This window comes from Phoenix dactylifera, chromosome 1 (genome assembly GCF_051530095.1).
Source record: "Phoenix dactylifera cultivar Ajwa chromosome 1, Ajwa_hap1_PhDact_Kaust_v1.1, whole genome shotgun sequence".
NCBI lineage: Eukaryota > Viridiplantae > Streptophyta > Magnoliopsida > Arecales > Arecaceae > Phoenix > Phoenix dactylifera.
Window position 1 is genome coordinate 27,351,258 of NC_143190.1, and position 22,409 is coordinate 27,373,666.

Here is a 22,409-nt window from a genome sequence, read left to right on the forward strand (position 1 = left end):
AAACTCTATTAAGTAGATATACTGCGGTAAGTAAGGCATCTCTTCATAGAAACATCGGTAAATCAGTGAAGCTCATCATGGACCGGACCATATCCAATAGAGTCTGATTTCTCCTCTCTGACACCCCGTTGAGTTGAGGTGTACCTGAAGGAGTCCATTGTGAGACTATGCCATTATCCTTGAGATAGTCCCGGAATTCTCCACTAAGATATTCTCCTACTCGATTTGATCGAAGAGCCTTAAGGGGTTTTCCAGTTTGTTTTTCTACTTCATTTTTGAACTCTTTGAACTTTTCGAAAGATTCAGATTTGTGTCTCATTAGATACACATACCCATACCGTGAATAATCATCGGTAAAGGTAATGAAGTACGAATAACGTCCTCTGGCTAGCACATCGAATGGGCCACATACATCTGTATGTACCAGGATAAGTATTTCAGTGGTCCTCTCCCCATGTCCTACAAAGGGCAATCTGGCCATTTTTCCTTGAAGACAGGACTCGCAAACTGGATATGACTCGGAAGTCAATGAGCCAAGAAGCCTATCTTTATCCATTTTGTTCATTCTGTCCTCTCCAATATGGCCAAGCCTGAGGTGCCACAAATACTTTTGGTTTATCTCATCCCTGGATCTTTTGGATCCTTTGGCACTCACTTCTTGCTCAGACACATTTATAGATACATCCATATGCAAATGATAGAGACTGTCAATCATAAAACCACGTGCGACTATTTTATTTCTGAAATAAATAGAACAGCAGTCTTTGTCAAATGTAAAAACATGACCTTGCTGTGCTAGACATGAAACAGAAATCAAATTTCTGCTAGCAGCAGGTACATAATAGCAGTCTCTAAGTAATAAACTAAAACCAGACGGTAGTCGCAGATGGTAGGTGCCCACAGCCACAGCAGCAACTTTTGCCTCGTTGCCAACCCGAAGGGTTACCGGACCTTCCGCCAGCCTTCTACTTTCCTTTAGACCCTGCATGGTAGTGCACAGATGAGCACTAGAACCAGAATCTATAACCCAACTAGAAGTAGAAGAAATCGTTAGATTAGTTTCAATTATGAGCAAGTCTATACCTTCTGAAGGTGTGTCACCTTTCTTGTTCTTCAGGCTCTCGAGATATGAAGGACAGTTCCTCTTCCAGTGGCCGTCGACATTGCAGTGGAAACATTTTCCTTTGTCATTGGCCCTTTTCTTTTGAACTTCCTTCTTTGGCTTCTTGTCTTTCTTCTGCTTCTTAGCAGGCTTCTTTTTCTTCCAAGTAGACTTTCTCTTGGAACCAGAAGTCAACTCAGCAGCAAGGACATTGCCCCTTGAACCTTTCAAGGCTCCCTCAGCAGTTACCAACATATTTATCAGTTCAGTCTTAGTGCATTCAATCTTATTCATGTGGTAGTTTACTATAAACTGACCAAATGAATCAGGAAGGGATTGAAGGATCAGATCTACTTGCAATTTCTTGTGCATGTTCATACCGAGCTTCTCAAGCTCCTCTAGGTCTTTGATCATAGTTAGACCGTGATCATGGACGGACTGCCCCTCGCGCATCTTTGTTTTGAAGAGCCTCTTGGACACTTCAAAACGAGCTGTGCGACTCTGCTCACCATACAACTCTTGCAGGTGTGCCAGTATGTCCCTAGCAGTCTTCATATTTTCATGCTGGCATTGTAGTTCATTGGACATGGATGCCATGATATAGCACTTGATCCTAGTGTCATCGTCTGTCCACTTCTCATGCGTCGTACGCTGATCAGCGGTCGGACGTGCTGGTAATGTGGGGATATCTGAATCGAGTATGTAGCCTATTTTCTCATAGTTCAAAACAATTTTGAGGTTTCTTAGCCAGTCCTTGTAATTAGTTCCGGTCAATCGGTTGGTCTCAAGAATACGGGTCAAAGGGTTTGAGGCTGACATTATGATCTGCAGAGAGTAAAGATTCTAGTTAGACTTTTGTACTTGATCCTAATCTGTTCTAAGGACTTTTGTACTTGGTCTCTAAGCCATGAAGACCTCACCTAACAGTTATTGGTCCCATTTCTTAGTTAAGTCAGACCCACCGTATAACCGTAGGAATAAAGTCGTCATTTGGTCCTCACCTAACAGTTATTGGTGCCCAACCCCACCTTTATCCTACAACATCTCATATCTATAGAGAGGTCCAGCCCCCCGATGCAACTTGACCACTGTATCCAGCCGAGACAAATCAACATCAGAAAGACCTTAGCAGCTCTACTACAGTGGAAGACCTATTGACTTAATATTGGTTAATCAGGTCTTAGTGTTTGCAACTTGAGCTCTTCATAAGAGGTAATCGAACAATTGGCCAGGTAAGCAGGTGGGAGGCTCCCCTTACTCAGAGAGTAAGGTCCTAATTAAGTAACCACCTTTCATGCTTTCCTAGACACCAATTAGATCAATTAATCTAATATGACTTGCTCATGTCGGTTCACTCTCGACTTGATTGAGGAGGTTTTAATTTAGGTCTCAATTGGGTTTGCTACATCATATGTAAACCCATCTACCCCGACTCTCATTCACATCACATGCAAACGGCACATTGCAGGCAGTTATAATCGCAGCATTAAGTAAAACTAAACTTTAAATAGGTGATGATCATGGATTCTAATTAGGTCATATTACAAGCACATGCACGTCAATCGATCAACTGGTCTTCAACTCTTGAATTGGTTCTAAGCCTCCTTGATTCGATCCTTGACCAACTCTTGATCCAATCGCCATCAACCGCTTAGACTCCTGTTCATCGCATGCCTTGTCTTCAACTTGATCGTTGACGTACATCACATCACAGAAATACAACCAGATGTAAAATAAAAATAATAATAAATTACATCTTCTTTTAGGAGGCACGCAGGCCTCTCAAAATATTAAATAAGATGCATGCAAGCATCTGAAAAATTACATGACATTGCAGATCACATCGCAGGTCTTTACATTTAATACCCAAAGGGTTTGAATCCTATGATCATCACCGTATGCAACAATTATAATTTTCAGATCTAAGAATTAATTAATTATGTTATGACATAGGTTGCTGATCATGCTAATCATGATTCTAAACTTTGTAATCTCATTAACAATGCAATTAGAATCATCATCTTATCACATAAAATTCAGCATGCAAAAATTCAGCAACCCTGAAAAATCTGCATGCAGAAATTTTTCAGCACGCATAATCTTTCAATTTTTAGATCTAATATGACTTTAGATAATTAATTCTTACCTTAATCTATGAAGCCTATGCTCTGATACCACTGTTGGGAACCCGCCCATACCGCAGAAAATTCAAAAAAAATTCAGATGGCAGCGGAATCGACATAAGCGGGATCGACGTTCATCTCATGAACGTTGTTTCCGCTTATGTCGATTCCGCTGCCATCTGAATTTTTTTGAATTTTCTGCGGCATGGGCGGGTTCCCAACAGTGGTATCAGAGCCTAGGCTTCGTAGATTAAGGTAAGAATTAACTATCTAAAGGTATAATAGATCTGAAAATTGAAGGATTATCCGTGCTGAAAAATTTCTGCATGCAGATTTTTCAGGGTTGCTGAATTTTTGCATGCTAAATTTTATGTGATAAGATGATGATTCTAATTGGGCTTAGGAGATCCTAATCCAATTAGGACTTATTTAATTTTAGTCCTAATCTAATTAGGACTCTAATTTGAATCCGAAGTCCTAATCCGATTAGGACTCTAGGAATCCTACTCCAAGTAGGAATCCAATTTTAATTCAAAACTCCTAATCTAATTAGGATTGTAGGAATCCTACTCCAAGTAGGAATCCCAGTCCTACTCCAATTAGGATTCCCAGTCCTAATCCAATTAGGACTCTAGGAATCCTACTCGAAGTAGGATTTGTGTTTAAGTCCAATTAATTAATTCCATTGTTCCTTCTTCAACTGAATATCAATCGAATTGATTACTTGTGATTTCTAATCACGATTCAACCATCGGATCGGTTAATACTTCTAGTGTGTGTGACCCCATAGGTTCTATTCTGACTGGTAGTGAGATATATTGTGATCTCTTATCACAATATCATTGAAAACTCCTTTTAATGGATTGGAACGATTCCAACTCTACTCATTAGAGTTAGTCGATCATCGAGATAATCCCTGTGAGTCCCACCATCCACCAGTGACACCTAGCAGCATGTAGTGGCTACCCAGCAAAATGGAATGATGAACCTCTAGGTGCAGTCATCATGTGATACAGTCCTACTATCGTGGATCCCTACAGGACGGAGGTCATGGATAACTCGTCAAATCCCATCGTCTGTCATATGTGAAGATTTATTCGACTTAAGTTCGAGAGCGGAGAACTCTTTCTCCACTGTGCATACTGCCCCGGCCGAGGTCTTAAGAACTCAGTCTTATAAATCACCTAGGATCTCTCCTTATCTATCAAGGTCGATAGATTCCTTATAGGTACATACCCTACTCCTACAGTGAACCTACTGCAGCCAATCTACACTGCATGGACCCATATGGCTAGAGACCATGTATGTGTGCAGTCATACTACAATAACCTCACTGTGAGTAGCCGAAGCACCGCAGGTCAAAGGACCAGTTGTTGGGAATTGTGTCCCAAAGCCAATTTTTTAGTTGTAAGAAATTGAATTATGTATATATTTTATTAAAATGAATAAAAATTTATTCTGGCAATTTTTTCTATTCATCACAAGTGTTACATCTTCAAATCAAACTCTTGTGTATTGTGATGAAGTCCTTAGGACTAATTTAGTGGATAAAGGAGGTTTTATCATTTAGTCCTTAAATCAGTACGCGACCAAATGATGAGCTGTCAATTGGACGATAGCTATGTCAAGTATAGGTCGTTGTGTGCCATTTAGTTGGTTGCCCATTTATTTGGGCATATAGGTGAGATGTAGGAGTACATCGTCACTGAACAGTGACTCACCTACGTAGCACTCCACTGTCGGGAGTTAGCTCGCAAAGTGTATGGGCATAAGTACCCCTTAGACCTGAGACTGTCACGGTGACTTGCAAGCAACTCACTGTACTTAGGCACTAGACGACCTGAATTTCTAATTCAGGGATCGGAAGGATGCTGGGTGCAGTCAAGTACTCACGAAGTCTGTGTATGAGTCAAGATGGGATTGACCGCTCCAAATTTTGGAGTTGATGTCTCGCTGTATTTCAATTCAGTAAAACCTTGGCCAGGGTAAACCAAGTGATAGGTCACTTGATTTGATTAATTGAAATACACTATGGATGACCGGACCCAGAGTTCGACAGTCCACTCTGAGGTCATCTTGAGCATCGATGGTCATAGGGATGAATTATGCAACAACCATACGTCTAGGTTCTTGAATGTTGCTTTGCATATTCGACCTATCCGGACGTCGGGTATCATTGCTAGATGGTCACCTCGATTAGTGCATGGAGTAGTCCATGTACTACCGGCTTAGTGTTCGAACCTATCGGAGTCACGCACATTAGTCAAGCTAAGTAGGAAGGTCTTGACCCAATTTAATTAAGAATTAAATTGTGGGTCATTTGGAATTTGGTTCTGTCTATGTTCAGCTAGCACTGAACATGAGGTACATGCTAAATTTCATGGATGAACAACTAATTAAGTCTGTATTTCGGGTCAATCAAGTTTTAATTAGTGTAATTGAACTTGATCAGGACTCAATTGTTGAGAATGGGTTTGATTGGGTCTCAATTAGTGTAATTGGGCTCGATCACGATTTAATTGGGATTTAATTTCGTATTTGTTCTGATCTAAGTCGGATTTGGATCGAGCCGAAACTGGACCCAATTGAATTCCCCATGAGTCGGACTCATGTGAAATTTTTTCCGAGTCAAAAATCATTTAAATCGGCTGTCAATTTGGATTAGAACCAAATAGGCTTGCTTTATTACAAAATAGGCTAACCCATTTCCTATTTGGCTAAACCCATTTCAATGGTTAACGGCTGACTTGGTTTTTAAATCCCATGGACCCGTGGACCACTTTCCCTCATGGACCCTTAACACTTTTCTTTGTGAGCCGCGGTGGAGAAATGCTGGGAGGAGAAAATAGAGCCTTCTTCCTCCCAGCTTCGTCTCCACACAGCGCCACCGTCTAGCCTCCGTTCGGCTTGCCGTCTGGACCGGAATGTTCGGTTTTGAACTGGCTACATTCCGGTTCATTTAGATTTTTGAAATCTGGCACGTTTTCATGGATTCACTAGTTTTTTCCCACCGTTTGTTTTGAAACAAGCGTTATGAAATTCATCCATAAATGAATTCTTTAATGCTCGGTCAATAACGCCTCTTAACTCCTCTTAGCGTTGGTCTATTTGAGGCCACCGTATCATCTTGAAGACGAGAGGATGAGAATTTTCTCGAGAAGAAAATTGACAGACATAAGGGGAGATTTGCTTCTGTGAAGAAGAAGAAGAGAGAGAGGGAGTCCTTTCTCCTCCCTTCCATTCCCTCTGGTGGTTTGGAGTACGGTCTAGGGCCGGTGTCCTCTCCTTCCTTCCATTCCCTCTGTGATCAAGATCAAGAGACGGGCATCAGTTCGGCTCAGGCGTATTGTGAAGAAACGGGAGGAAAGAAACTGAAGACAGAAAGAAAGAGAAGAAAGAAAGAAATAGGAAGGTCCTTTTTCTAGATTTCCTTTCTTCCAAGGGTCCTTTTGCAAAAGATTGTTTTGCACGAGTAAAGACATCATCCAACCTTCTTGCGAAGCTTGACGTGCGTGCAAAGTAGAGGGCTTGCAGATCCAGGCCTTGTAGAGCTGCCTTCAGGGATCTAGATCCAGATCTAGATTCAAATTACCTCGACCAACTTCCGCTACGGGCTTGAGTGAGGATGATAGTGTTATTTTGATGATTAACAAGCAATTATCTAGAGTATGTTATAAGTTAAATCGATACTTCATTTATAAGTTTATTACTCTCAGTATATTTTGTATTAATTGATATAGATACATTTCATTGTTCATTTGAATGAATCTAACCTTGAGATGCAGCAAAGTGTGGATTGAGTCGACCCAAAGGATGATTGGGTCGACCCCGGCACATCAAGAAAATATTTGGCACACTTCTGCAAAAATGGCAAAGATGAACAGTGAGTTGGGTCGACCCAAGGAAAGCATGAGTCGACCCAAGGATCAAGATCCTCAAAACAAGAAAGAAAAATGGTTCTCTGGATTTACTGAGAGGGTCGACCCAAGAAGTAGTTGAGTCGACCCAAGCTTGAGTCGACCCAAACCCTGAGAGGGTCGACCCAAAAGCAAGACAGAAAAGAAGACAGAAAAGGTTCTCTGGAAACCCTGTTAGGGTCGACCCAAGAAGAAGTTGAGTCGACCCAAGTGAACTTTGAGTCGACCCAAAGAAAGGTTGGGTCGACCCAAGTGAAGGAAGGCTGAATTATAAAGTTTCTGTGTTTCTGAGAGGGTCGACGAGGAATGTTTGAGTCGACCCAAGTGAAAGTTGGGTCGACCCAAGGATAGGTTGAGCCGACCCAAACACGGGCTGAAGCATAACGGCTAGTTCTGCAGATGTACTTTTTGTCCTTCCAAAAGTGAGTAACGGCTAGTTTTTGAATTCTAACCATTGGGGCTTGTCCAATGGATGTAGGAAACTATTTAAAGGGGCACTATTCATCAGATAGAACAACCTTTCCAAAGAATATCAAAGAGTACACAGTAAAGAGAAAGTGCCCTAATCTTCTTGATCCAAGTGCTTCATTCAAGAATCAAAGAAAGGGGTTGAGCAGATTCAAAGAGTCATCTAGAGCTCCATCCTCCCTTGAAGAGTGAAGCATCCTTGACAAAGAAGAGAGACGTCACTACAAGCGATAAATACTTTCTAAACTCTTCTTTGTAGTTTATATTGTTTCATTTGCTCATTTAGGAGTTTAAATCTTCTTTCTTTGTTTATTAAACTACTTGTAAAGGTTGGTTGGTTAGCCCACAAAACCAACGAAATAGGTTGATTGGTGAATCCGGAAAACCAATTGTAAAGGTTCGTTGGTGAGCCCGTAAAACCAACAAAGGTTCGTTGGTGAGCCCGTAAAACCAACATAGGTTTTTGGTGAACCCGGAAAACCAAAGTGTAAAGGTTTTTGGATTGTGAGCCCGAAAAACAATCCAACTGTAATCCGGGGGATTATAGTGAATTCCCAAGGGGTCGCTTGGGGAGTGGACGTAGGTGCTAAGGAGAGCACCGAACCACTATACTTTGTGTTGTTTGTATTGTGATTTGTTTTAGCTTACTAATCATTCATTTAACTTAAGTAAGTTAGTTAAATTTAAAAGAAACCAATTCACCCCCCCCCCTCGGCTTGTCACCTTGGGCAACAAGTGGTATCAGAGCAAGGTGCTCTAATAGTGCTCATTGATCTCACAATCAAGAGTTAAAGATCATGACAACCCAAGTGGGATGTTCTATGAGTGAGGGGCAATCCACAAATAGACTACCTCTATTTAATGGCACAAACTACACATATTGGAAAGCTAGGATGAGGATATTCATTCAAGCTTCCGACTATGAACTATGGTACATCATCACTAGAGGACCTCACACACCCACACTTAATATAGAGGGCACTATCATACCCAAACCAGAAATGGATTGGAATGAAAGTGATAGAAGATTAGCACAGTTAAATGCAAAAGCTATAAATGTACTTTACTGCTCATTAGATGTAAGTAAATTTAATAGAATATCTACTTGCACTACTGCCAAAGAAATTTGGGACAAACTTGAGGTCACCCATGAAGGGACCAATCAAGTTAAAGAGTCAAAGATAAACATATTAGTACACAAGTATGAATTGTTTAAAATGGAATCTACTGAGTCCATAACTGATATGTTTACTCGTTTTACTGACATTATAAATGGGCTTAAGAGTTTAGGAAAGTCTTACTCTAACTCTGATTTGGTGCGAAAAATTCTCAGGTCTCTACCAAGAATTTGGGAGGCCAAGGTAACCGCAATTCAAGAAGCTAAGGACCTCAACACACTGCAATTAGAGGAGCTTCTAGGATCACTCATGACCCATGAGTTGACAATGAGGCAAAATTCAGAAGATGAGGTCAAGAGAAGAAAGCCCATTGCCCTAAAGACTACCACCCCTAAACAACAAACTGAATCGGAAGATTCAGATGATGATGAAGAAATTGATGAAGAAGGGATGGCTATGCTTGGGAGAAAATTCAGAAAATTTATGAGAGGTAAGAATAGATTCTATAGAAAGAAACCCTTCATCAAAGGTAACTCAAGCAAAGAAAAGGGTAAGGACAAAGACAAGGAAAAAGAAACTCCCATTTGCTATGAGTGTAACAAACCCGGGCATTATAAGATAGATTGCCCAGATTTGAAATGGATGGCAAGAAAACTGAAAAAGAAGAACTTCATGGCTGAATGGAGTGAAAGTGAGGAATCAAGTTCGGAAGAGGAAGATCATCAAGAGACGGCCCAAATGTGTCATATGGCCAATGACGATGAGGTAGATTCTGAACTTGACTGTGATTTTACTGTTGATGAATTACATGATGCATTCTTAGAACTCATGGAAGAACATAAGAAACTAATTAATAAAAATAAAGTTCTAAAAGAAGAAAATCAATCTCTTGTCAAAGATAAGTTAAAACTGTCTCATAACTGTAAAACATTAAGTAGGAAACTTGCAAATGAAACCAAGAATCTAATTGCTGAAAATATCAAGCTAAAAGAAGATGCTGAAAAATATAAATCCTTGGTAGATAAATTTAAACTTAGTTCTACCAAATTAAATATGATTCTTGATAGTCAAAAAGCTGTATATGATAAGGCTGGTTTAGGTTATAAAACAAATAAGAAACAAAAATTCTTAAAGAACATTTTTGTAAAAGCTAAAAGTGAAAATATTACTTGTTATTGCTGCAATAAGTTAGGACATAGAGCATATGAATGTAACTATAGAAAGTCCAGTCAAAACAAAGTAAGTAATAATCAAAAGATTAAATTCAAGAAAGTTTGGGTTCCAAAAGGAACATGGAGTACTAACCCTAAAGGACCCAACTTAGTTTGGGTACCTAAAGTTTCTTCTTGATCTTAATTGCAGGTGTGTCTTACAGCTGATAAAGTGGAAAAATGATGGTATCTAGATAGTGGCTGTTCAAGACACATGACCGATGACGTAGATCAATTTGTCACCTTGGAATCAAAGGAGGGTGGAGTAGTAACTTATGGAGACAATGGTAAAGGGCATATCATTGGAAAGGGTAAAATTTTCATTACGCCATCTATTTTCATAGAAAATGTCTTATTAGTTAAGGGTTTGAAACATAACCTTCTTAGCATAAGTCAATTTTGTGATAAAGGGCTTAAAGTCACGTTTGAAGCATCTGTATGCATAATCACAAATCCTAAAGATAATAGCATTATACTTGTAGGACAAAGGCAAAGAAATATTTACTTAGTAGATCTTCATGAGTTAGGCAAGAAAAATGGATTATGCTTAATTACTAATGAAGAAAAGAAAAATGAAACTAGTTGGCTTTGGCATCGAAGACTAGGACATGATAGTATGGAATTAATATCAAAACTAGTCAAGAAGGAATTAATAAAAGATGTGCCAAAATTGATCTTTGAAAAGGACAAAATATGTGGACCATGTTCATTGGGAAAACAAACTAAATCATCTTTCAAATCGAAGAATATAGTATCAACAACTAGACCATTTGAACTCATACACATGGATTTATTTGGACCTACTAGAACTACAAGTCTAGGAGGGAAGAAGTATGGACTAGTTATTGTTGATGATTTTTCAAGATATACATGGGTTTCATTTTTGGCACATAAGAATGAAGCATTTTCAGAATTCTTGAAACTATATAATAATATCATAAATGAAAAGAAACTCACCTTAGTAGCAATTCGAAGTGATTATGGTACCGAATTTGAAAATCAACACTTTGAAGAATTTTGTACTAAAAATGGTATATCACATCAATTTTCAGCACCTAGAACGCCTCAACAAAATGGGGTTGTTGAAAGGAAAAATAGGACATTGGTAGAAATGGCACGCACAATATTGTGTGAGTCAAATCTTCCAAAGTACTTTTGGGCTGAAGCTATAAGCACTGCTTGCCATATACTAAATCGAGTTTTAATACGACCAATAACCAAGAAAACTCCTTATGAACTTTGGAAGAATAAGAAACCAACTGCTAAATATCTTAAAGTTTTTGGATGTAGATGTTTCATCTTAAACAATGGCAAGGAGGATCTAAGTAAATTTGATGCCAAGTCAGATGAAGGTATCTTCTTAGGATACTCCACATCTAGCAGGGCATACAGAGTATTCAATAAAAGAACTTTAGTAGTGGAAGAGTCAGTCAATATTATATTTGATGAGTCTGATAGTGAGTCTGCTAGGAAAGAAAATATTGTTGATGATGATACAGGAATTATCGACTTTGAAAAGTTGAATATTGATGACGTGCCAAATCAAGATAAGGGAGATGATTGCGTGCCACCTCAATCCCAAAACTTGCCAAAGGAATGGAGGTATGCATATGGACACCCTAAAGACTTAATCATTGGTGATCCATCTCAAGGGGTAAGAACTCGATCATCTCTTAGAAATTTAAATGATTATCTTGCTTTTGTTTCACAATTAGAACCTAAGACTTATGAAGAAGCTGAAAAAGATACTAATTGGATAAATGCCATGCAAGAAGAATTGAATCAATTTAAAAGAAGTAATGTATGGACATTAATTGAAAGACCAAAGCATAACTCAGTAATTGGAACAAAATGGATATTTAGAAATAAATTAGATGAAAATAGATTAGTCATAAGAAATAAGGCTAGACTTGTAGCTAAGGGATACAATCAAGAAGAAGGAATAGATTTTGATGAAACATTTGCTCCTGTAGCTAGATTAGAGGCTATTAGATTACTTCTAGCATTTGCATGTTTCATGAATTTCAAATTATATCAAATGGATGTGAAGAGTGCTTTCTTAAATGGTTTTATTGAGGAGGAAGTATATGTAGAACAACCTCCTGGTTTTGAGAATCATGAATTGCCAAATCATGTGTTTAAAGTACATAAGGCTTTATATGGATTAAAGCAAGCACCAAGGGCTTGGTATGATCGATTAAGCAAATTTCTGCTTAATAATGACTTTAGTAGAGGAAATGTAGATAAAACTCTATTTCTCAAAAGAAAGGACAAAAATCTATTAGTGGTACAAATATATGTAGATGACATAATCTTTGGTGCCACAAATGATACTCTTTGCAAAGAATTTGCTGATTTAATGCATGGAGTTTGAAATGAGTTTGATGGGAGAACTAAGCTTCTTTTTAGGATTACAAATCAAACAAACTAAAGAAGGCATTTTCATTCATCAAACTAAGTATACAAAGGAAATACTAAAGAAGTTTGGGAATGAAAATCATAAAGGAGTAGGCACTCCAATGAATCCTATTAGTAAGCTAGACAAAGATGAAAAAGGCAAGAGTATTGATATTAAGCTCTATAGAAGACTAATTGGATCCTTGCTCTACCTTACTGCTAGTAGACCCGACATCGTATTTAGTGTAAGAATATGTGCTAGATACCAATCGGATCCTAAGGAGTCACATTTAAGTGCTGTTAAAAGAATCCTTAGATATTTAAGAGGAACCACCAATATAGGATTATGGTACTCAAGAGACTCCTGTCTAGATTTGCTTGCATATTCAGATGTGGATTTTGCCGGATGCAAATTAGATAGGAAGAGCACAAATGGCACATGTCAATTCTTAGGAAATAACTTAGTATCATGGTTTAGCAAAAAGCAGAATTCAGTGGCACTGTCCACAGCTGAAGCTGAATATATAGCTGCTGGTAGTTGTTGTGCTCAAGTATTATGGCTTAAGCAACAACTAGAGGACTATGGAGTTAAGCTAGATAATATTCCTATTAAATGTGATAATACTAGTGCCATCAATCTTACTAAAAATCCAGTTCAGCATTCTAAAGCCAAACACATAGAGATAAGGTATCATTTTATTAGGGATCATGTGCAAAATGGAAACATATGTATTGAGCATATATGCACTGAAAAACAATTAGCTGACATATTTACAAAACCATTGAGTGAAGATAGATTCTGCATGCTAAGGAGGGAATTAGGCATATGTGATCTTTTTTATTGAAGAAATATAAAAGGGAGCTAGTAGTTTCATGATACATTCCCCCAATTTCTAAAAACTCATGAAACATGAGTCAAACTTGTTATCTATAGATTCCTTACTCATGTATCATTGTCCCAGAAAGAATTTATAAGGATTGGAAGCAAGAAAAATTTTTAGACGCAAGAGGGATCCTGACTTCTGTTGCCACAAGTAAAATGACGATAAAAGATGCGATATGCGGATAGTGTTCCTGCTCCTCTTTCTTCGCTTCGGGGACGGAGGTCCTACGGTAGGTAACAGCACGCACAAGCACTTGACCGAAAAGAAAAATTCTGCACTTGGGTCGACCCAACCCAGAATAGGGTCGACCCAACGTTGAGTCGACCCAAGAAAATTCTTGAGTCGACCCAACGTCGGGACCCCACTGTTAAAAGGGGGACCGGAGAGCAATGTTAGGGCACTGTTTGCCCTTGTCCTCTTCTGAATACTCTAATCCCCACTCTCCAAACTCCTCCAAACTCCTCCAAACAGTAGATTACCTTAAGATCTTGGAGAAATGGGACCCAAAAGAGCCGTAGCCAAGAGATCCGGAAGAGTCACACGGATCCAACGTGAGGAAAGGCAACCTACGGAGCCATCTACCGTGTCTCCACAACGTGAGGCACGTGCGGAGCCACCTCCTCCTCCTTCCCCCTCTGCTATACTTGCAAGATTTGCGGGGAGACCGGTTACAACGGGGAGAAGGATTCATTCCGAGTTCTTTGATCAAGAAGGGTTTCGGTTGAGGGAATGGATCCAAAGGCAAGGTTGGGAGTATCTTTGCTCCCTAGATGTGTTGATCTACCCCGGATTGGTTCAAGAGTTCTATGCCTTCCTTAAAACTGGTATGGGAGGGCTTGTTTCGGAAGTTCGAGGGGTTCGAGTTCGAGTTTCCGAGGAGAGCTTGAGTGAGCTACTTCATCTACCCTGCGTAGGAGCCACTCTGGAAAGGCCAGAAGATAAACTAAGAGCCCTACAGTTGATCATGAAAAATGAGAACTTCAACTTTTCCGAGAAGGTAATAGCTAGTTCTCTTTTTGCTGAAATGAGATTACTGCTCAGTATAATAAACAGAATTTTATTTCCAAAGACTGGGAGATTCGATCTCATCACAGAGCGAGATCTAGCAGTGATGGAGTGTATGATTCAGGGGATTCCCCTAAATCTTCCGGCCATAATACTGAGACAGATGAGGAAAGTGATCTGCAACTCTAGGGTATCACTACCTTATGGTATGATACTCACTTTGATTTTTCGGCAGCATGGTATATCTGTTGAGGGGGAGGCAACCAAGAGTCTGCTTCATACTGACACATACACTACACTGACACTTATACGCATGGGATATGAGAAAGTGAACGGGCAGTGGATTAACACTGGAGCAGGCATTCAGGGTGAGGCACCAGAGGGAGATGCACCAGAGGCTGAGGATGAGGAGCATATGGATCATCCTACTGCACCTTCAGAGGCTGGACCATCGTCATCCGTTCCTCCGAGAGATACGGATGAGTTCTGGAGCAGGATGACTGAGCTCATGTCAGCTCAGGCGAGGACTATCACTGACGGGCTGATGAGCCGATTGGACGTCCGATTGGACGTCATGTCTGCTGAGATCAGTGATCTGAGGCAGCAGATAGGAGCACTCTGGAGAGAGAGAGAGACCCATGGACCATCTGTGCCACAGGCTGAGTCATCCAGCTCATCATGCTCCACGCCAGACACAGTCTCACCAGGCTCGACCTCCCCTCGCCACGTACACTAGGAGGATGAGGACTAGATCCCAGCCATTAGATTCTCCCTAGGCTGATATTAGCATTTCTGTTTAGAGCCTAGGCTAGATATCTAGTTCTCATATGTATCTTGCTTTTATCATGTATCTTTAAATCTTGATTAAGGAACATTGTATTGTTGGAATTTATATCCTAAATGTCAATCGTCAGCATATTGATGATTGAATTTTGTAAATGAATTGACAAATTAATAAAGTGTTATTTGGCATTATTCATCATTTCATCTTCAAATGAACTCTTATATGATGAAGTCCTTAGGACTTATGTTATGATAAAGGAGGATTTATCTTTGAGTCCTTAAACTTGTTTGCGACGAAATGATATGTTGTTACTAGGACGACAACATTATCGAGATTAGGTCGTTGTGTGACATATACCTCTTAACCAAGGAGTGTGGAGACACTGGTATGCCACACAAGTGAAGTGTAGAAGTACATTTCACTAAACGTGACCAATTCCGGAACGCTCTACTGTCGAGAGATGTTCCGAGTGGATATGGGTATAAGTTTGGCCCTCTGACCTGAGACCGCAACCTGTGACTAGCAAGCAACTCACTGTACTTTGATACCGGACTACCTGAATTTCTAATTCAGTGACGGAAGGTCACTGGGTGCAGTCAAGTACTTGCGTAGTCAGTTGTGAGTCAAGATGGAATTGACCCCTCCTGAAAACAGGAGATAATGTCTTGTGATTAATTTAGCAAAACCTTGGCCAGGGTAATCCCAGTGAGGAGTCACGGGATATCTAAAGTTAATCACATAATGGATGTACTAATTATAGGGTTGACAGTGAGCTCTAAGTCATCCTGGCATTAGGAGTCAAAGGGATTGAATTATACAGTAACCATAGTTCAGGGTTCCAGAATATTTGCTTCGCATATATTCGACCTATCCGGACGTCGGGTACCATTGCTAGATGGTCACATCGATTAGTGTAGAAAATTGTTCCTATACTACCGGCTTAGGTTCGAACCTATGAGGTCACACGCATAGAAGATTCCTGATTGATCAAGAAAGCTGGTGAATGATTAAGAATCATTCAGGAGTAATTTGGTCAATTTGATTGGCAAATTATCTTATAAAATAATTAAAGTAATTATTGAAGGATTAATTAGTAATTAAATTACTAATAAACTCAATTTGATTGAGTAATTGTGCTAAGGATGAGCCAAATTGAATTGGATTCAAGTTTGGGCTCAATCAGGGTTTTGACCTGATTGGATTAGGTCAGAACCAAAAAGAACTTAAGCTGATCAAATTAATTTTAAATTAATTTGTTCTGAATTGGGGATTGACCTAATTGAATTAGGTCCAACACAAAGTAATAATTCAATTTGATTGAGTTTGCATGAGCCAAAATTGAATTGGATTCAATTTGAGCTCAATCAGGGTCTGACCTGATTAGATTGGGTTCAACCAAATTGCTTTGTTTTAATTCGGGTTTGACCAAATTTGATTAGGTGCAACCCAAGGGGATTAGGCTCAGATGATGTGGCAATTATTGGTGACATGGAATTGGATTTCATGAATTTTAAATAAACCAAAATTATTGCATGGCACATGGACCCATTGCTTGACACATGGCGACATTGTTTGTTATTTGAATTTAAATTCAAACATTAAGTAATGTGTTAAATGATTTTAATCACTCAAACCATCAGCCAAAGTGGCGTCTGAGTTTTTGAATGGATTAAATTCGAATTTCAAGAGGTGATTTCGAAATTATGAAGTGTTTTACCTTGCCGCATGGATTTCAAATTCCTTCCCTCTTGCACATGTGTTTAAAATTTGAATTTAAATCAGATTTGGTTGAGATCTGATTTGGGTTGTTCCTATTCCTTTGCATGTGCCAACTAAAAGAGGTTTTCTGAAAATAAATTTCGAATTTTGAATGAAAATTCGGAGGCCATTAAAAGGGGTCAAACATGGGCACCAAAAACACATCCATTGCAGCCTTCTTCCTCACCCGCCTCCTCCTCCTCTTCTTCTCCATTTTAGATAGGGTTTTCAGGGTGAATATCTAGAAGATTCAAGATCAGATCTGAGTCCTCTACTTCCCTTACAAACCTCATCTCTATCTGCTTCAAGACGATTGATCAAAAGTTGATTGAATCCCGGCGGGCAGATTTCAGCTTTCAAGTGTTCTGCAGCTGCTAGCACTGTTGCGGAAGAAGATCCTTCAGGACTTCGCATGTACTTCTCGTAGAGGCCATTCGTGTGCGTGGCTGCGAAGTCAAGAATCAGATTCACAACTTTCATCCATCATAAAAGGTATTAATCTAGCATTAATCATTTATTATGGTGTCAAGGTCTAGGTCCAATTCTCCGAGGTTTTACCCTCTTTTGGGGCTCCTCACGGAGATATCTCCAGAATCCATTCGATGGATATTCGGAGATTAATTGGAATAGAGTTCTTAAGTTTCAGATCTGATAGTTAATCATGCATAAAAGTTTTAGCATAATTGTTTAAACAATTCCGCATAATCCTATGTGTTCTTAAGGTGCTGATTTCTAGATTTGATCTTGTAAGCATGCATGAATTAAATTGTTTGATTCGGTTTTTCCGCTGCGTTTTAAAACTTAAAAAGAACTACGTATGGCTTGATTCCCCTTATGAAGGGGTACGTAGGCAACCCGATCAGGTTCAGCCATGGTTTTCAAAAAAAAAAAAAAATTCAGCATGCTAAACACCGAAGAACCTAGGATTCACTTTCAGTGGTATCAGAGCCAGGTTTATGTTTAAACTTTTATGTTTTAATTCTTGCAATTAAATCTGAAATCATTAACATGTTTAGATTAGATCTAAAGTGCTTTTTATGATTGATTTAATTGCTGATTATGCATGATTAAGTAGATCTGAAATTTTGGATGCATATGATGCATGTTTGTGTTAGGATTAGTAACATGAATAAATTTGAAATCATAATATTGTTTAGATTAGATCTAAATAAAGTTTATGATTCATATGATCTTTGATTTTAATGAACAAATCAGATCTGAAAATAAAAGTGAAAAAACAAATACATAAGATGTATGTTGTTTGTATTAATTCATGTTGTTATGTATATGTGATGCATGAACATAAAATATAATGACTTAAACATGAATTAAATCTGATTACATGTGATTAATTACAAAACTCAGATCTGAAAATGTGTTTTAAGAACTGAAAGATTGTAATTAATATGTAATTAAAAAGAAATATGCAATGATCAAAACTTTCATAAGTCTAAACTTAATTGAGAATTAAGTGTTATGAAATAGAATTGTAACTCAATTAATTGACATTGCATAATTCTTTGGGCATATGGGTTAGCTTGAATCAAGTTCTTAGGATTGGGTTAGACCTAAGGTTAGAATCAAGCATGGTCTAATTAGAGTTAATTGATCAAATCTAATTAAGTAGTAACTAGATTAGGTCAAGGAAACTCTAGGTTAAATACAATAGTTGTAGATTGATCAATTCCATATCTTTGATTAGACCAAGATGGAACTTGATTTAGGCTCAGAGGTGTAGCCCGAGTCATTTGAGTAATCAAATCGAAATTGATTAACCAGTCGGTGTCTAAGGTAAGTTTGGCAGTTTTGACCGGTGGTTTTTAATTGGGAGCTACTCGCACTGATTCGTCTTTGTCGAGTTAATGGCATATCCCTTCCACCGATCTCACTTACCTGGCCGACATGGTCAATCACATTTTGATTGGATCACTTAGTGATTCGAGTTAGCCCATGCCTTAAGGAAAATCAGTATGACTGATTTAGGTGTCTCCTTAACCGGTTTGAGTCTAATCTGATTTGGTGAAGTCAGTGGGAGAAATTAGACTAACCGGATCTTCTCATCTATCCTAATTATGAAATCCTCTAAAATTATTAGGTCCTTAAAATGAAATGGTTATGGAGATAACTAGGTCATAGCCTCCCATTAAGTTGGGTGATAATGGGTCCAATGTTTTGATAATTATTGGAGGCGCCACACGCCTGGTACTTATCAAGCATTGGAATTGTCATTCAATATATGATGAGTTAAGTGTACCTTCAATAGGCGGTCAGGTGAGCCGAGCCACACTCGGGCTTGGTCGTCTATTAGTTGATTAGACTTAACCCTATCATTTAATGGTTGGATCTGACTAGGGTATTCGGTGGAGGCGCCACACGCCTGCCGGAAAACCTAGGGCAAAATCATCACTAGAAGTTGCTTGGTGAAGCAATTGGTTAAGAACCTACCAATAGGTGCATATGGGTTGGCCGAGCCACGCTCGGGCCTATATGGGATCTATTGGGTTCTAGTGCCCACTAAAGAATTAGGAGTAATTTTTCGAATTAGAGGTAGAGGCTACCAATTTGTATAAAATAGTGGGAATATCTTTAGACTAAAGTCCAAGTCTACTGTGTTTAGTCAATTCATATACTAATAGCCAAATTTTCTTTTTATGCAGAAATGGCCACTAATTTATCACTTCGCTCATTGTTGGACAATGACAAGTTGACTGGTCCAAATTTCAATAATTGGCATAGGAAACTGAAAATAGTGCTAGAGCATGAGAGGATCCTTTATGTGATAACGGATCAAGCACCTGAGCAGCCCGCTGCTAATGCATCAAGATCGGCCAGAGACACTTATCAGAAGTGGCTCAGTGACCGGATCACTGTTCGATGCATCATGTTGGCAGCAATGAGTGATGAGTTTAGTAGGCGTTTTGAGAATACGCAGCCGGAAGATATCATTCAAGTGTTGAATGAATCATTCGGCGTTCCTGACGACGTTGAGAGGCACAAAACTAGTTGTGCCATCTTCAGCGCCCGAATGAAAGATGGACCTCGGTAACTGATCATGTACTGTACATGATTGAGTTGATCGAGCGTCTAAGCTCTCTTGGCTTTCCCCTTCATGATCAATTGGGGAAGGATGCCATACTAAACTCATTGCCTGGATCATACCGTCCTTTTCTCACTCATTTTTGTATGACGAAACCTGTAGTGAATTATCACCAATTGTTGGGGTTACTACAGACGTTTGAGAATGATCACCAACTTCTTAAGAAGATGGTGAATTTAGTGGGAGGTTCATCCAAGGGTTGCTCCTTTAAGAAAGGAAAAAAGAAAAATAAAATCCAAAAGAAACAGGTGCACCATGCTCAGCCTAGTTAGAAAAAGAATAAAAAGGCTGATCAGAGCAAGGCGGAGTGCTTCTTCTGCAAGAAGCAAGGACATTGGAAGAGGAACTGTCCTCTTTACATTGCATCCCTCGATCCGAACCGGCCTAAGAAAAGTGGGCAATCAGTTGCCAATCAAGGTACTTATATGATAACACCTTGCAATTTTTCTATTTGTGATAATTCGACCTGGGTATTGGATACCGGTAGTCCTTTTAATATTTGCAATTCGTTGCAGGGGCTACAAGTCAGTAAGAGGTTTGAAGAAGGAGAAAGGTTCCTGAATGTTGGAAGACCAGTTCCAGTTCTAGCTTTAGGAATTCTTAAACTTGAATTCAGCTCTCATGTAAATGTCCTTAGTGATTGTCACTATTGTCCAAGTTTTCTATTGAATATCATTTCTGTAGGCCTTTTGGCCAAAAATGGTTATGAAATATCAATAAAAAAGGATTATTGCAATGTCATTTGGAATGGTGTTGTTGTAATGAATGGAATTCTGAGTAATGGCATTTACATTTTGTCACAGCCTGTTCATGTAATGTATAAATCCAATAAGCGCCCTAGAATAGATAATGTCACGGATGTCTACCTTTGGCATCATAGGCTAGGTCATATTAACAAGAATAGGATGAACAGGTTAAGTAAAGAGGGAATCCTTGATGTTAATGATTGTGAATCATTGACAACCTGTGAATCATGTCTTCTTGGTAAAATGACCAAATCACCTTTTACCGGAAAAGGTGAACGAGCCAGTGATTTATTGACCCTTGTACATTCTGATGTATGTGGGCCAATGAGCACAGATGCTAGAGGTGGGTATTCATATTTCATTACGTTTACAGACGACCTTTCTAGGTATGGTTATGTCTATTTAATGAGACATAAATCTGAATCATTTGAAATGTTCAAATTATATCGTAATGAAGTAGAAAAACAAACTGGAAAGAGTATTAAAACTCTTCGATCAGATCGAGGAGGTGAATACCTCTCCAGTGAATTTTTGACATATCTAGGAGAAAATGGGATTCTCTCCCAATGGACTCCTCCTGGTACACCACAATATAATGGTGTGTCAGAAAGGAGAAATCGAACTCTGTTAGACATGGTTCGATCCATGATGGGGTTTGCTAATCTGCCCATATCCTTTTGGGGATATGCTCTTGAGTCAGCCTGCTATATTCTAAATAAGGTTCCAAGTAAGTCTGTAAATAAAACACCACATGAGATGTGGACTGGACGTAAGCCGATGCTCTCTCACCTTAGGATTTGGGGGTGTCCGGCGTACGTCAAACGTTTGAAGACAGACAAACTTGAACCCAAGTCTGACAAATGTTTCTTTGTTGGTTACCCTAAAGAAACTAAAGGATATTACTTCTACTTTGCTGAAGAACAAAAGTTGTTCGTAAGCAATAGAGCAATTTTCTTAGAAAAGAAATTCCTTGGTGAAGGAATAAATAGCTCTAACGTTGAGCTTAGAGAAGTTCAACATGTAGAAGATCCGACACCATCTACTGAACCAGTTGAGTCGGATTTGATTAGATCAGATCCAGAACCCATATTAGATGCACCATTAAGGCGATCGGGTAGAGTACCACGTCAGCCGGACAGATACTACGGTTTCTTGGTCCGGAATGGGGATCCTATCGAACTTGATGAAAATGATGAGGATCCGATCACATATATGGATGCAATGCAGAGGTATGACTCTGATAAATGGCTTGGAGCCATGCAATCCGAAATGGAATCCATGAAGGTCAATGATGTTTGGACATTAGTTGACCCACCCGAAGGAATTAAATCCATAGGGTGTAAGTGGATATTCAAAAGGAAACGGGGCGCAGACGGAAAGGTAGAGACCTATAAAGCCCGTTTGGTTGCCAAGGGTTATCATCAACGTTATGGTATTGACTATGACGAGACGTTTTCTCCTGTGGCAATGCTCAAGTCCATTCGGATTGTGCTTGCGATAGCAGCACATTTAGACTATGAAATCTGGCAAATGGATGTAAAGACCGCATTTCTAAATGGAGATTTAGAAGAGGAAGTGCATATAATACAACCTGAAGGTTTTACATCTGCAGATGAGTCTAAAGTGTGCAACCTTCAAAAATCCATTTATGGATTAAAGCAAGCTTCACGGAGTTGGAATATACGTTTTGATAAGGTAATCAAAACATATGGCTTCATTAAGAATGAAGAGAAACCTTGCATTTATAAATGGGCAAATGGTTCAGTTATTATATTCCTTATTTTGTATGTGGATGACAT